General features: G+C 43.7%; 2 long non-coding RNA genes across 2 annotated transcripts; both read left to right on the top strand.

Moving 5' to 3' along the window:
- The first annotated feature begins 58 nt into the window (after positions 1-58).
- On the top strand, positions 59-5072 carry LOC135568606 (uncharacterized). Its single transcript, XR_010462701.1, has 3 exons — positions 59-514; positions 2190-2291; positions 5011-5072. It is a non-coding gene; the product is annotated as an uncharacterized LOC135568606 (long non-coding RNA).
- A 149-nt stretch (positions 5073-5221) lies between these two features.
- Positions 5222-13573, top strand: LOC135568605 (uncharacterized). Its single transcript, XR_010462700.1, has 3 exons — positions 5222-5303; positions 8761-8874; positions 13531-13573. It is a non-coding gene; the product is annotated as an uncharacterized LOC135568605 (long non-coding RNA).
- The last annotated feature ends 4093 nt before the right edge of the window (positions 13574-17666 follow it).

Raw genomic sequence — 17666 nt, forward strand, 5'->3', positions numbered from 1 at the left:
AATCCCAGGTTAATATTCCAGTCGATGGTCAGTTGCCATATAAACCACACATCTAATCCCAGGTTAATATTCCAGTCGATGGTCAGTTGCCATATAAACCACACATCTAATCCCAGGTTAATATTCCAGTCGATGGTCAGTTGCCATATAAACCACACATCTAATCCCTAGGTTAATATTCCAGTCGATGGCCAGTTGCCATATAAACCACCCATCTAATCCCAGGTTAATATTCCAGTCGATGGTCAGTTGCCATATAAACCACACATCTAATCCCTAGGTTAATATTCCAGTCGATGGCCAGTTGCCATATAAACCACACATCTAATCCCAGGTTAATATTCCCGTCGATGGTCAGTTGCCATATAAACCACACATCTGTATTTATATCCATGTGTGTGTGTTGTCCAGCCCAGTAAAAGACATCCATGATATTCTGGACCTGACCGTCTTTGATGAGGATGGAGACAAAGCACCTGACTTCCTGGGCAAAGTGGCCATTCCTCTGCTTTCTGTAAGTAGCATAGTGGCCATTCCTCTGCTTTCTGTGAGTAGCAAAGTGGCCATTCCTCTGCTTTCTGTAAGTAGCATAGTGGCCATTCCTCTGCTTTCTGTGAGTAGCATAGTGGCCATTCCTCTGCTTTCTGTGAGTAGCATAGTGACCACTCCTCTGCTTTCTGTGAGTAGCATAGTGACCACTCCTCTACTCTCTGTGAGTAACATAGTGGCCACTCCTCTACTCTCTGTGAGTAACATAGTGGCCATTCCTCTACTCTCTGTGAGTAACATAGTGACCATTCCTCCAGTCTCTGTGAGTAACATAGTGGCCACTCCTCTACTCTCTGTGAGTAACATAGTGGCCACTCCTCTACTCTCTGTGAGTAACATAGTGACCACTCCTCTGCTTTCTGTCAGTAACATAGTGGCCATTCCTCTACTCTCTGTGAGTAACATAGTGGCCATTCCTCTACTCTCTGTGAGTAACATAGTGGCCATTCCTCTACTCTCTGTGAGTAGCATAGTGGCCATTCCTCTACTCTCTGTGAGTAGCAAAGTGGCCATTCCTCTGCTTTCTGTGAGTAGCAAAGTGGCCATTCCTCTGCTTTCTGTAAGTAGCAAAGTGGCCATTCCTCTGCTTTCTGTGAGTAGCATAGTGGCCATTCCTCTACTCTCTGTGAGTAACATAGTGACCACTCCTCTACTCTCTGTCAGTAGCATAGTGACCACTCCTCTACTCTCTGTGAGTAACATAGTGACCATTCCTCTACTCTCTGTGAGTAGCATAGTGACCATTCCTCTACTCTCTGTGAGTAACATAGTGACCACTCCTCTACTCTCTGTGAGTAACATAGTGACCATTCCTCTACTCTCTGTGAGTAACATAGTGGCCATTCCTCTACTCTCTGTGAGTAACATAGTGACCATTCCTCTACTCTCTGTGAGTAACATAGTGGCCACTCCTCTACTCTCTGTGAGTAACATAGTGGCCATTCCTCTACTCTCTGTGAGTAACATAGTGTCCATTCCTCTACTCTCTGTGAGTAACATAGTGGCCATTCCTCTACTCTCTGTGAGTAACATAGTGGCCACTCTTCTACTCTCTGTGAGTAACATAGTGGCCATTCCTCTACTCTCTGTGAGTAACATAGTGGCCACTCCTCTACTCTCTGTGAGTAACATAGTGACCATTCCTCTACTCTCTGTGAGTAACATAGTGGCCACTCTTCTACTCTCTGTGAGTAACATAGTGGCCATTCCTCTACTCTCTGTGAGTAACATAGTGACCATTCCTCTACTCTCTGTGAGTAACATAGTGGCCACTCCTCTACTCTCTGTGAGTAACATAGTGACCACTCCTCCTGTCTCTGTGAGTAACATAGTGACCATTCCTCTACTCTCTGTGAGTAACATAGTGACCATTCCTCTACTCTCTGTGAGTAACATAGTGGCCACTCCTCTACTCTCTGTGAGTAACATAGTGACCACTCCTCCTGTCTCTGTGAGTAACATAGTGACCACTCCTCTACTCTCTGTTAATCCTCTGACATTTTACACTATGTATTTTCATTAGATGAATGGGAGTTCAAGTCATGTCTTCACCCTCTGTTTTCCAGTAATCCACTGTTCCAGCTTAGTGTTGGTCTCTGTATATTACCTGTACATTACATTACACTCTCTGTCCCCTCCAGATCCACAATGGTCAACCGATCTGCTGTCCCCTGAAGAAAGAGGATCTGGGGTGTCTGTCTAAAGGAAGCATCTCCCTAGAGCTGGAGCTCGTCTTCAACCCAGTGAGTCCAATCACACTGTCTGCTGCCCCTCCAGTCTATTCTGTTGGCCAGGGCCCATAGGGTATAGGGGGCTGTTCTGTAGGGTCATATGGACCGGTCCTGTCAGATACTGTACTGTAGGGCCCATAGGGTATAGGGGGCTGTTCTGTAGGGTCATCTGGACCGGTCCTATCAGATACTGTACTGTAGGGTCATCTGGACCGGTCCTGTCAGATACTGTACTGTAGGGTCATCTGGACCGGTCCTGTCAGATACTGTACTGTAGGGTCATCTGGACCGGTCCTGTCAGATACTGTACTGTAGGGCCCATAGGGTATAGGGGGCTGTTCTGTAGGGTCATCTGGACCGGTCCTGTCAGATACTGTACTGTAGGGCCCATAGGGTATAGGGGGCTGTTCTGTAGGGTCATCTGGACCGGTCCTGTCAGATACTGTACTGTAGGGTCATCTGGACCGGTCCTATCAGATACTGTACTGTAGGGCCCATAGGGTATAGGGGCTGTTCTGTAGGGTCATCTGGACCGGTCCTGTCAGATACTGTACTGTAGGGCCCATAGGGTATAGGGGGCTGTTCTGTAGGGTCATCTGGACCGGTCCTGTCAGATACTGTACTGTAGGGTCATCTGGACCGGTCCTGTCAGATACTGTACTGTAGGGTCATCTGGACCGGTCCTGTCAGATACTGTACTGTAGGGCCCATAGGGTATAGGGGGCTGTTCTGTAGGGTCATCTGGACCGGTCCTGTCAGATACTGTACTGTAGGGCCCATAGGGTATAGGGGGCTGTTCTGTAGGGTCATCTGGACCGGTCCTGTCAGATACTGTACTGTAGGGCCCATAGGGTATAGGGGCTGTTCTGTAGGGTCATATGGACCGGTCCTGTCAGATACTGTACTGTAGGGCCCATAGGGTATAGGGGGCTGTTCTGTAGGGTCATCTGGACCGGTCCTGTCAGATACTGTACTGTAGGGTCATCTGGACCGATGGACCGGTCCTGACAGATACTGTACTGTAGGGTCATCTGGACCGGTCCTAACAGATACTGTACTGTAGGGTCATCTGGACCGATGGACCGATCCTGACAGATACTGTACTGTAGGGTCATCTGGACCGATGGACCGGTCCTATCAGATACTGTACTGTAGGGTCATCTGGACCGATGGACCGGTCCTGTCAGATACTGTACTGTAGGGTCATCTGGACCGGTCCTATCAGATACTGTACTGCCGGGTCATCTGGACCGATGGACGGTCTGACAGATACTGTACTGTAGGGTCATCTGGACCGATGGACCCGGTCTAACAAGATGCTGTACTGTAGGGTCACTGGACGGTCCTCAGATACTGTACTGTAGGTCAGACATCTGGAATGATGTTTTATACAGATGGACCCGGTACCAGTCCTGACAGATTATGTGTTTGTGTGTGTGTGTGTGTGTGTGTGTGTGCTGTGTGTGTGTGTGTGTGTGTGTGTGTGTGTGTGTGTGTGTGTGTGTGTGTGTGTCTGTTGCGAGACAACCTGTCTTCCTCCATCTCTCTCTGTTAAACAGGAACAACCTGTGTCTTCCTCCATCTCTCTCTATTTAAACAGGAACAACCTGTGTCTTCCACTCCATCTCTCTGTTTAAACAGGAACAACCTTTAAATTTAGCAGGAACAACCTGTGTCTTCCTCCATCTCTCTCTATTTAAACAGGAACAACCTGTGTCTTCCTCCATCTCTCTCTATTTAAGCAGGAACAACCTGTGTCTTCCTCCATCTCTCTATTTAAACAGGAACAACCTGTGTCTTCCTCCATCTCTCTCTCTATTTAAGCAAGAACAACCTGTGTCTTCCTCCATCTCTCTCTCTATTTAAGCAGGAACAACCTGTGTCTTCCTCCATCTCTCTCTCTATTTGAAACAGGAACAACCTGTGTCTTCTCCATCTCTCTCTATTTAAACAGGAACAACCTGTGTCTTCCTCCATCTCTCTCTATTTAAACAGGAACAACCTGTGTCTTCCTCCATCTCTGTCTTTTAAACAGGAACAACCTGTGTCTTCCTCCATCTCTCTCTATTTAAGCAGGAACAACCTGTGTCTTCCTCCATCTCTCTCTATTTGAAACAGGAACAACCTGTGTCTTCCTCCATCTCTCTCTATTTAAACAGGAACAACCTGTGTCTTCTCCATCTCTCTCTATTTAAACAGGAACAACCCTGTCTTCCTCCATCTCTATTTAAACAGGAACAACCTGTGTCTTCCTCCCATCTCTCTCTATTTAAACAGGAACAACCTGTGTCTTCCTCCATCTCTCTCTTTTAAGCAGGAACAACCTGTATCTTCCTCCATCTCTCTCTATTTAAAAACAGGAACAATCTCTCTCCCTATTTAAACAGGAACAACCTGTGTCTTCCTCCATCTCTCTCTATTTAAACAGGAACAACCTGTGTCTTCCTCCATCTCTATTTAAACAGGAACAACCTGTGTCTTCCTCCATCTCTCTCTATTTAAGCAGGAACAACCTGTGTCTTCCTCCATCTCTCTCTATTTAAACAGGAACAACCTGTGTCTTCCTCCATCTCTCTCTATTTAAACAGGAACAACCTGTGTCTTCCTCCATCTCTCTCTATTTAAACAGGAACAACCTGTGTCTTCCTCCATCTCTCTCTTTTAAACAGGAACAACTTGTGTCTCCTCCATCTCTCTCCATTTGACTTCTGTTTTCATCTTGTGTTTTTAGGTCAGAGCAGCTATCAGAACATTTAAACCAAGGAGAAGAAATTCATGGAAGACAATCCCAAGTTTTCTAAAGGTTTGCTAAAATGAATCACCGTAGTTAAAATATTTGCGAAACAGGCAGCCATTTTTGTGTTGTTCTCAGCATCTTTAAGGTGTGTTTCTGTATTCGTTCAGATGTTGGCGCGTAACGTGGCCACGCGTGCGTAACAGCTTACAGAGCAGTGCAGTCCGTTCCAGTACATCAACAGCTGTTTTCAGTGGCAGAGTTTCCAGAGGAGTCTCATAGCCTTCCTGGTGAGGCAGTCACCTTTTTCAACATCTAAACGTAGCATTACCAAACTAGATATACTGTGGTATAGCAGCACTATCTACAGTGTCTCCTATACAACCAGAATCACTAGCAGGGGTTTCCCCATTTCCAGTCAATAGGTGTTTCTCAATAGGGAGTCTCTCTCTGTCTCTGTCTGTAGGTGTTCTCAATATGGGAGTCTCTCTCTGTCTCTGTCTGTAGCAGTCAGCCTCTCTCTCTGTCTCTGTCTGTAGCAGTCAGCCTCTCTCTCTGTCTCTGTCTGTGTGCAGTCAGCCTCTCTCTGTCTCTGTCTGTAGCAGTCCAGCCTCTCTCTCTGTCTCTGTCTGTAGCAGTGCCAGTCTCTGTCTGTAGTGCAGTCAGCCTCTCTCTCTGTCTCTGTCTGTAGCAGTCAGCCTCTCTCTCTGTCTCTGTCTGTAGCAGTCAGCCTCTCTCTCTGTCTCTGTCTGTAGCAGTCAGCCTCTCTCTCTGTCTCTGTCTGTAGCAGTCAGCTCTCTCTCTGTCTCTGTCTCTGTAGCAGTCATCCTCTCTCTCTCTCTCTGTCTGTAGCAGTCAGCCTCTCTCTCTCTCTGTCTGTGCAGTCAGCCTCTCTCTCTCTGTCTCTGTCTGTAGCAGTCAGCCTCTCTCTCTGTCTCTGTCTGCAGCAGTCAGCCTCTCTCTGTCTCTGTCTGTAGCAGTCAGCCTCTCTCTCTCTCTCTGTCTGTAGCAGTCAGCCTCTCTCTGTCTCTGTCTGTAGCAGTCAGCCTCTCTCTGTCTCTGTCTGTAGCAGTCAGCCTCTTCTGTCTCTGTCTGTAGCAGCCAGCCTCTCTCTCTCTGTCTCTGTCTGTAGCAGTCAGCCCCTCTCTCTGTCTCTGTCTGTAGCAGTTGGCCTCTCTCTCTGTCTCTGTCTGTAGCAGTCAGCCCTCTCTCTCTGTCTGTAGCAGTCAGCCTCTCTCTCTGTCTCTGTCTGTAGCAGTCAGCCTCTCTCTCTGTCTGTAGCAGTCAGCCTCTCTCTCTGTCTCTGTCTGTAGCAAGCCTCTCTCTCTGTCTCTGTCTGTAGCAGTCAGCCTCTCTGTCTCTGTCTGTAGCAGTCAGCCTCTCTCTCTGTCTCTGTCTGTAGCAGTCAGCCTCTCTCTCTGTCTCTGTCTGTAGCAGTCAGCCTCTCTCTGTCTCTGTCTGTAGCAGTCAGCCTCTCAAATGTCATATTATATATATACAGTGTTGTAACGATGTACAAAATGGTTAAAGTACACAAGGGAAAATAAATAAGCATAAATATGGGTTGTAATACAATGGTGTTTGTTCTCATATTCATTCATATATATATATATATAGACAGGTGTGTGCCTTTCCAAACATGTCAGGTCAATTGAATTTCCCACAGGTGGACTCCAGCAAAGTTGTAGAAACATCTCAGGGATGATCAATGGAAACAGGATGAACCTGAGCTCAATTTTAATCTCAGCAAAGGGTCTGAATACTTACGTCCAATAAGGTTTACGTGAATTGGGTTTTACATACATGCAACATTTTTGAAAAACTGTTCTTGCATTGTCATTTGAGGGTATTTAGTGTTTGATTGATGGAGGGGAAAACGATTGAATCCATTTTTAGAATAAGGTTGTAACGTAACAAAATGTGTAAAAATAAGGGTCTGAATACTTTCCAAAGCACTGTATCCTTTAAAAGATATGTTCCTTCATTACTTTCTAACCCTCCCACCCCTCCCCTAATTAGAGTAAACTAATGGACAACAACACTCAGGCTTCTACATACTATATACACTCTACATACTATATACAATTTTACATACTATATATTACACCCTCCCAATCCTCCCCCTAACTAGAGTAAACTAATGGACAACACTGAGCCCTCCTGGTTCAGACCTGTTTCTGCCTGTCCTGACACTGAGCTCAGGCTTCTACATACTATATACACTCTACATACTATATACACTCTACATACTATATACACTCTCCCACCCCTCCCCTAATTAGAGTAAACTAATGGACAACACTGAGCCCTCCTGGTTCAGACCTGTTCTGCCTGTCCTGACACTGAGCTCAGGCTCTACATACTATATACACTCTACATACTATATACACTCTCCCACCCCTCCCCACCTTTAGAGTAAACTAATGGACAACAACGCTCAGGCTTCTGCTTCCAGCTTCTACATATGTATGGATGTGTGTCCATGCCTGTAATTTTCATCATAGGTACACTTCACCTAGACAAAATGTGAAGAAAAAAGCCAGAAAATCACAGTATAGGATTTTATGAATTTATTTGCAAATTATGGTGGAAAATAAGTATTTGGTCAATAACAAAAAGTTTATCTCAATACTTTGTTATATACCCTTTGGCTGGCAATGGAGGTCAAACGCTTTCTGTAAGTCTTCACAAGGTTTTCAAACACTGTTGCTGGTATTTTGGCCCATTCCTCCATGCAGATCTCCTCTAGAGCAGTGATGTTTTGGGGCTGTTGCTGGGCAACACGGACTTTCAACTCCCTCCAAAGATTTTCTATGGGGTTGAGATCTGGAGACTGTGAGAGGACAGATTCTAGCCCCTGCTATAGATATGTACTGTGAGAGGACAGATTCTAGCCCCTGCTATAGATATGTGCTGTGAGAGGACAGATTCTAGCCCCTGCTATAGATATGTAATGTGAGAGGTTAGGATCTAGCCTTAGCCCTCAGCTACAGTGTAGACTGGTCCCACTAGAGGAGAAGATAGGATCTAGCCTCAGCTACAGTGTAGACTGGTCCCACTAGAGGAGGAGAAGATAGGATCTAGCCTCAGCTACAGTGTAGACTGGTCCCACTAGAGGAGAAGAAAGATAGGATCTAGCCTCAGCTACAGTGTAGACTGGTCCCACTAGAGGAGAAGAAGATAGGATCTAGCCTCAGCTACAGTGTAGACTGCTCATCCTCTCCTCTTCTCTCCCCCCTACTCCTCCCCTGTACTCATCCTCCCTTCTCCTCTTCTCTCCCCCCTACTCCTCCCCTCTTCTCCCATCTGCCTCTCCTCTCCCCTACTCCTCCCCTGTACTCATCCTCTCATCTCCTCTTCTCTCCCCCCTACTCCTCCCCCTCTCCACCCCTCTTCTCCCATCCGCCTCTCCTCTCCCCTCCTCTCCCCTACTCCTACCCTCTTCTCTTTTCCTCCGCTTCTCTCCTTTCCTCTCCCCTCCTCCCATCTCCTCCTCTCCCCTTCCTACTCCTCTCCTCTTCTCTCTTCATTTCCTCTTCCCCTCCTTTTCTATCATCTTCTCTCCTTCCCTCTCATCCCCGCCTCTCCTCTCCCCTCTTCCCCCACTCCTCTCTTCTCCTCCTCCCCTTTCATCCCCTACTCCTCTCCCCTCATCTCCTTCCCTACTCCTTCTCCTTCCCTACTCCGCTCCCCTCTGTCCTATGCTACTTCTCCTCTCCTCTCCCGTCCTCTCATCTCTTCCTATAGATATTCCTGCTGGCGGTGTGGCATTGGGAGTTCTACATGTTGCCTCTCTGTCTGGTTCTGCTCATCACATGGAACTATCTTCAGATTGCATCTGGACGGGCCAACCAGGACCTGGTCAGTACAGCGCCTCACTCCAAACAGCCATGTTTAATCCTATTCCCCTACAACCATTACCACTATCTCCTAGATTCTACAACTACTTCCACTATCTCCTAGATTCTACAACTACTACCACAATCTCCTAGATTCTACAACTATTACCACTATATCCTAGATTCTACAACTACTACCACTATCCCCTAGATTCTACAACTACCACTATCTCCTAGATTCTTCAACTACCACTATCTCCTAGATTCTACAACTACCACGATCTCCTAGATTCTACAACTACCACGATCTCCTAGATTCTAGAACTATTACCACTATCTCCTAGATTCTACAACTACTACCACTATCCCCTATATTCTACAACTACCACTATCTCCTATATTCTACAACTACCACTATCTCCTAGATTATACAACTACCACTATCTCCTAGATTATACAACTATTACCACTATCCCTAGATTTTACAACTATTACCACTATCTCCTAGATTCTACAACTGTTACCACTATCTCCTAGATTCTAGAACTACTACCACTCTCCTAGATTCTACAACTACTACCACTATCTCATAGATTCTACAACTATTACCACTATCCCCTAGATTCTACAACTACTACCACTATCTCCTAGATTCTACAACTATTACCACTATCTCCTCGATTCTAGAACTATTACCACTATCTCCTAGATTCTACAACTACTACCACTATCTCCTAGATTCTACAACTACTATCTCCTAGATTCTACACCTACCACTATCTCCTAGATTCTACAACTATTACCACTATCTCCTCGATTCTAGAACTATTACCACCATCAGTCAGATCTCAATCATCACCACTCCTCTCAGATCTCACAACTACCACTATCCTCCCAGATTCTACACCTACCACCATCTCCCAGATCTCTACAAATCACCAGCCATCTCCAGATTCTGCTAACCACCACAATCTCTCAGATTCCCAACCACCACTATCTCCTAGATCTCTACAACTATTACTTCACATCATCTCCTAGATTCTAGAACTATTACCACTATCTCCTAGATTCTACAACTACTACCACTCTCTCCTAGATTCTACAACTACCACTATCTCCTAGATTCTACACCTACCACTATCTCCTAGATTCTACAACTACCACGATCTCCTAGATTCTACAACTACCACAATCTCCTAGATTCTACAACTACCACTATCTCCTAGATTCTACAACTATTACCACTATCTCCTAGATTCTACAACTGTTACCACTATCTCCCAGATTCTACAACTATTACCACTATATCCTAGATTCTACAACTACTACCACTATCCCCTAGATTCTACAACTACCACTATCTCCTAGATTCTTCAACTACCACTATCTCCTAGATTCTACAACTACCACGATCTCCTAGATTCTACAACTACCACGATCTCCTAGATTCTAGAACTATTACCACTATCTCCTAGATTCTACAACTACTACCACTATCCCCTATATTCTACAACTACCACTATCTCCTATATTCTACAACTACCACTATCTCCTAGATTATACAACTACCACTATCTCCTAGATTATACAACTCATTACCACTATCCCCTAGATTTTACAACTATTACCACTATCTCCCAGATTCTACAACTGTTACCACTATCTCCTAGATTCTAGAACTACTACCACTCTCTCCCCAGATTCTACAACTACTACCACTATCCTCACAGATTCTACAACTATTACCACTATCCCCTAGATTCTACAACTACTACCACTATCTCCTAGATTCTACAACTATTACCACTATCTCCTCGATTCTAGAACTATTACCACTATCTCCTAGATTCTACAACTACTACCACTATCTCCCCAGATTCTACAACTACCACTATCTCCTAGATTCTACACCTACCACTATCTCCTAGATTCTACAACTATTACCACTATCTCCGATTCTAGAACTATTACCACTACTTCCTAGATTCTACAACTACTACCACTTTCCCAGATTCTACAACTACCACTATCTCCAGATTCTACACCTACCACTATCTCCTAGATTCTACAACTACCACGATCTCCTAGATTCTTACCAACTACCAACAATCTCCTCAGGGGATTCTACAACTACCACTATCTCCTAGATTCTACAACTATTATATCCTAGATTCTACATCTCCTATCTCATAGATTCTAGAACTATTACCACTATCCCCTAGATTCTACAAATATTACTATCTACTACAACTATTACCACTATCCTAGATTCTACAAATTACCACTATCCCCTAGGATTCTATCCACTATCCTAGATTCTACACCTACCAGATTATACATCTCCCTAGATTCTCAACTGCTACCACTAACTACCTACCACGATCTCCTAGATTCTACAACTACCACTCATCTCCTAGATTCTACAACCATTACCACTCATCCCCTAGATTCTACAACTACCACTATCTCCTAGATTCTAGAACTATTACCACTCATCTCCTAGATTCTAGAACTGCTACTAATTATCTCCTAGATTCTAGAACTACTACCACTATCCCCTAGATTTTGAACTACTACCACTATCTCCTAGATTCTAGAACTACTACCACTATCCCCAGATCTCTACAAACTACTACCACTATCCCCTAGATTCTACAACTATTACCACTATGCCCTAGATTCTAGAACTACTACCACTATCTCCTAGATTCTACAACTATTACCACTATCCTCAGATTCTACAACTATTACCACTATGCCCTAGATTCTAGAACTACGACCACCATCTCCTAGATCTTGATGCTAAACCATTACCAACCTGTGGATCTGACAACTATTACCACTATCCCCAGATTCTACAACTATTACCACTATCCCCTAGATTCTACAACTATTACCACCATCCCCTAGATTCTACAACTACTACCACTATCTCCCAGATTCTACAATCATCCCCAGATTCTACAACTATTACCACTCATCCCCTAGATTCTACAACTATTACCACTATCTCCTAGATTCTACAACTACAACTAATTATCTCCTAGATTCTACAACTATTACCACTATCCCTAGATTCTACAATACTATCTCCTAGATTCTACAACTACTACCACTATCCCCTAGATTCTACAACTACCACTATCTCCTAGATTCTAGAACTACTAACACTATCTCCTAGATTCTAGAACTACTACACTATCTCCTCAGATTATACAACTACCACTATCTCCTAGATGCACTGGAATATTACCACTATCCCTAGATTCTACAACTACACCTATCTCCTAGATTCTAGAACTACTACCACTATCTCCTAGATTCTAGAACTACTACCACTATCTCCTAGATTCTACAACTACCACTATCTCCTAGATACTAGAACTATTACCACTATCCCCTAGATTCTACAACTACCACTATCTCCTAGATTCTAGAACTATTACCACTATCCCCTAGATTCTACAACTACCACTATCTCCTAGATTCTAGAACTACTACCACTATCTCCTAGATTCTAGAACTATTACCACTATCCCCTAGATTCTACAACTACCACTATCTCCTAGATTCTAGAACTATTACCACTATCCCCTAGATTCTACAACTATTACCACTATGCCCTAGATTCTAGAACTACTACCACTATCTCCTAGATTCGACAACTATTACCACTATCCCCTAGATTTGACAACTATTACCACTATCCCCTAGATTCTACAACTATTACCACTATCCCCTAGATTCTACAACTATTACCACTATCCCCTAGATTCTACAACTACTACCACTATCTCCTAGATTCTACAACTATCCCCTAGATTCTACAACTATTACCACTATCCCCTAGATTCTACAACTATTACCACTATGCCCTAGATTCTAGAACTACTACCACTATCTCCTAGATTCTACAACTATTACCACTATCCCCTAGATTCTACAACTATTACCACTATCCCCTAGATTCTACAACTATTACCACTATGCCCTAGATTCTAGAACTACTACCACTATCTCCTAGATTCTACAACTATTACCACTATCTCCTAGATTCTACAACTATTACCACTATGCCCTAGATTCTAGAACTACGACCACTATCTCCTAGATTCGACAACTATTACCACTATCCCCTAGATTTGACAACTATTACCACTATCTCCTAGATTCTAGAACTACTACCACTATCTCCTAGATTCTACAACTACCACCATCTCCTAGATACTAGAACTATTACCACTATCCCCTAGATTCTACAACTACCACTATCTCCTAGATTCTAGAACTATTACCACTATCCCCTAGATTCTACAACTACCACTATCTCCTAGATTCTAGAACTACTACCACTATCTCCTAGATTCTAGAACTATTACCACTATCCCCTAGATTCTACAACTACCACTATCTCCTAGATTCTAGAACTACTACCACTATATCCTAGATTCTAGAACTACTACCAAAGCCCTCAGCATGATCATGTGTAAGTCAGTGCAGAGGATCAGTCATGTGATGTCATCTGTTCACATCCTGACACACTACATGGACCTACTACTGTACACCAACCAGTGGAGGCTGCTGAGGGAGGACAACTCATAATAATGCCTGGATTCGTGTAGTGAACCACAGGTCTGGACATTTCCTATCCTTCACTTTACTAATCTTTTCTTTCTAGGATAATATGGACTTGGGCGATGAAGATGATGAAGATGAAAAGGTAGCATAGTTTCCCGTTATGTTTCATAATGACTCATAATACCTGGTTTCTACATAGTAATGACTGATAATGCTGAGTTTCTACATAGTAATGACTGATAATGCTGAGTTTCTACATAGTAATGACTGATAATGCGGCGTTTCTACATAGTAATGACTGATAATGCTGAGTTTCTACACAGTAATGACTGATAATGCTGAGTTTCTACATAGTAATGACTGATAATGCTGGGGGTGCTACGTGGTAATGACTGATAATGCTGAGTTTCTACATAGTAATGACTGATAATGCTGAGTTTCTACATAGTAATGACTGATAGTGCTGAGTTTCTACATAGTAATGACTGATAATGCTGAGTTTCTACATAGTAATGACTGATAATACTGAGTTTCTACATAGTAATGACTGATAATGCTGAGTTTCTACATAGTAATGACTGATAATGCTGAGTTTCTACATAGCAATAACTGATAATGTCAAGTTTCTACGTAGTAATGGCTAATAATGCTGGGTTTCTACATAGTATTTTTAGTTGTTAATGACTGATAATGCTGGGTTTCTACATAGTAATGACTCATAATACCTGGTTTCTACATAGTAATTTTAGTTGGTAATGACTGATAATGCTGGGTTTCTACATAGAGGATCTGTCTGACTGTAGAAGCTCTGTCTGTCTGACTGTAGAGGATCTGTCTGTCTGACTGTAGAGGATCTGTCTGTCTGACTGTAGAGGATCTGTCTGTCTGACTGTAGAGGATCTGTCTGTCTGACTGGAGAGGATCTGTCTGTCTGACTGTAGAGGATCTGTCTGTCTGACTGTAGAGGTTCTGTCTGTCTGGAGAGGATCTGTCTGACTGTAGAGGATCTGTCTGTCTGACTGTAGAGGATCTGTCTGTCTGGAGAGGATCTGTCTGACTGTAGAGGATCTGTCTGTCTGACTGTAGAGGATCTGTCTGTCTGACTTTAGAGGATCTGTCTGTCTGACTGGAGAGGATCTGTCTGTCTGACTGTAGAGGATCTGTCTGACTATAAAGGATCTGTCTGTCTGACTGTAGAGGATCTGTCTGTCTGACTGGAGAGGATCTGTCTGTCTGACTGGAGAGGATCGGTCTGTCTGACTGGAGAGGATCTGTCTGTCTGACTGTAGAGGATCTGTCTGACTGTAAAGGATCTGTCTGTCTGACTGTAGAGGATCTGTCTGTCTGACTGTAGAGGATCTGTCTGTCTGACTGTAGAGGATCTGTCTGACTGTAAAGGATCTGTCTGTCTGACTGTAAAGGATCTGTCTGTCTGACTGTAGAGGATCTGTCTGTCTGACTGGAGAGGATCTGTCTGTCTGACTGTAGAGGATCTGTCTGACTGTAAAGGATCTGTCTGTCTGACTGTAGAGGATCTGTCTGTCTGACTGTAGAGGATCTGTCTGTCTGACTGTAGAGGATCTGACTGTCTGACTGTAGAGGATCTGTCTGTCTGACTGTAGAGGATCTGTCTGTCTGACTGTGGAGGTTCTGTCTGTCTGACTGTAGAGGATCTGTCTGTCTGACTGTAGAGGATCTGTCTGTCTGACTGTAGAGGATCTGTCTGTCTGACTGTGGAGGTTCTGTCTGTCTGACTGTAGAGGATCTGTCTGTCTGACTGTAGAGGATCTGTCTGACTGTAAAGGATCTGTCTGTCTGACTGTAAAGGATCTGTCTGTCTGACTGGAGAGGATCTGTCTGTCTGACTGTAGAGGATCTGTCTGACTGTAGAGGATCTGTCTGTCTGACTGTAGAGGATCTGTCTGACTGTAGAGGATCTGTCTGTCTGACTGTAGAGGATCTGTCTGTCTGACTGTAGAGGTTATGTCTGACTGTAGAGGTTATGTCTGACTGTAGAGGATCTGTCTGACTGTAGGGGATATGTCTGTCTGACTGTAGAGGATCTGTCTGTCTGACTGTAGAGGTTCTATCTGACTGTGAAGGTTCTGTCCGTCTGACTGTAGACGTTCTGTCTGACTGTAGAGGTTCTGTCTGTCTGACTGTAGAGGTTCTGTCTGTCTGACTGTAGACGTTCTGTCTGACTGTAGAGGTTCTGTCTGACTGTAGAGGTTCTGTCTGACTGTGGAGGTTCTGTCTGTCTGACTGTAGAGGTTCTGTCTGACTGTGGAGGTTCTGTCTGTCTGACTGTGGAGGTTCTGTCTGTCTGACTGTGGAGGTTCTGTCCGTCTGACTGTAGACGTTCTGTCTGACTGTAGAGGTTCTGTCTGACTGTAGAGGTTCTGTCTGACTGTGGAGGTTCTGTCTGTCTGACTGTTGAGGTTCTGTCTGTCTGACTGTGGAGGTTCTGTCTGTCTGACTGTTGAGGTTCTGTCTGTCTGACTGTGGAGGTTCTGTCTGTCTGACTGTAGAGGTTCTGTCTGTCTGACTGTAGAGGATCTGTCTGTCTGACTGTAGAGGATCTGTCTGTCTGACTGTAGAGGATCTGTCTGACTGTAGAGGATCTGTCTGTCTGACTGTAGAGGTTATGTCTGACTGTAGAGGATCTGTCTGTCTGACTGTAGAGGATCTGTCTGTCTGACTGTAGAGAATCTGTCTGTCTGACTGTAGAGGATCTGTCTGTCTGACTGTAGAGGTTATGTCTGACTGTAGAGGATCTGTCTGACTGTAGAGGATCTGTCTGTCTGACTGTAGAGGATCTGTCTGTCTGACTGTAGAGGTTCTGTCTGACTTTGGAGGATCTGTCTGTCTGACTGTAGAGGTTATGTCTGTCTGACTGTAGAGGATCTGTCTGTCTGACTGTAGAGGATCTGTCTGTCTGACTGTAGAGGATCTGTCTGACTGTAGAGGTTCTGTCTGACTGTAGAGGTTCTGTCTGTCTGACTGTAGAGGATCTGTCTGACTGTAGAGGATCTGTCTGTCTGACTGTAGAGGTTCTGTCTGACTGTAGAGGATCTGTCTGTCTGACTGTAGAGGATCTGTCTGTCTGACTGTAGAGGATCTGTCTGACTGTAGAGGATATGTCTGACTGTAGAGGTTCTGTCTGACTGTAGAGGTATCTCTACAAATCTGAAGACATGGAATCTGAAGACATAGAACTGACTGGTCCTATAATGTATTTAAAGACGAAGAACTGACTGGTCCTTTAATGTATCTAAAGACATGTAGAACTGACTGGTCCTTTAATGTATCTAAAGACATGTAGAACTGATTGGTCCTTTAATATTGGAGGAATCTGAAGACATAGAACTGACTGGTCCTTTAATGTATGTAAAGACGAAGACCTGACTGGTCCTTTAATGTATTTAAAGACGAAGACCTGACTGGTCCTTTAATGTATCTAAAGACATGTAGAACTGATTGGTCCTTTAATGTTGGAGGAATCTAAAGACGTAGAACTGACTGGTCCTTTAATGTTGGAGGAACTAAAGACGTAGAACTGACTGGTCCTTTAATGTATCTAAAGACATGTAGAACTGACTGGTCCTTTAATGTATCTACAGACATGTAGAACTGACTGGTCCTTTAATGTATCTAAAGACATGTAGAACTGACTGGTCCTTTAATGTATCTAAAGACATGTAGAACTGATTGGTCCTTTAATATTGGAGGAATCTGAAGACATAGAACTGACTGGTCCTTTAATGTATGTAAATACATGTAGAACTGACTGGTCCTTTAATGTATCTAAAGATGAAGAACTGACTGGTCCTTTAATGTATCTCAAGACATGTAGAACTGACTGGTCCTTTAATGTATCTAAAGACATGTAGAACTGACTGGTCCTTTAATGTATCTAAAGACATGTAGAACTGACTGGGGGTGTATGCTATCAGATAATAGCTTCTCATGCTTTCGCCGAAAAGCATTTTACAAATCTGACTCGGTAGCTAGATTCACAACGAGTGTAGCTTTAATTCAGTACCTTGTATGTGTATTTTAATGAAGGTTTGAGTTTTATCAAAAACTATACGTGGCGCACTTGAAATTTCAGCTGATTTGATCCCCACAACGGGACCGCTTCCCTAACAAGTTATTAATGTATGTAAAGACATGTAGAACTGACTGGTCCTTTAATGTATCTAAAGACATGTAGAACTGACTGGTCCTTTAATGTAT

This window comes from Oncorhynchus nerka, unplaced genomic scaffold (assembly GCF_034236695.1).
Source record: "Oncorhynchus nerka isolate Pitt River unplaced genomic scaffold, Oner_Uvic_2.0 unplaced_scaffold_1457, whole genome shotgun sequence".
Classification (NCBI taxonomy): domain Eukaryota; kingdom Metazoa; phylum Chordata; class Actinopteri; order Salmoniformes; family Salmonidae; genus Oncorhynchus; species Oncorhynchus nerka.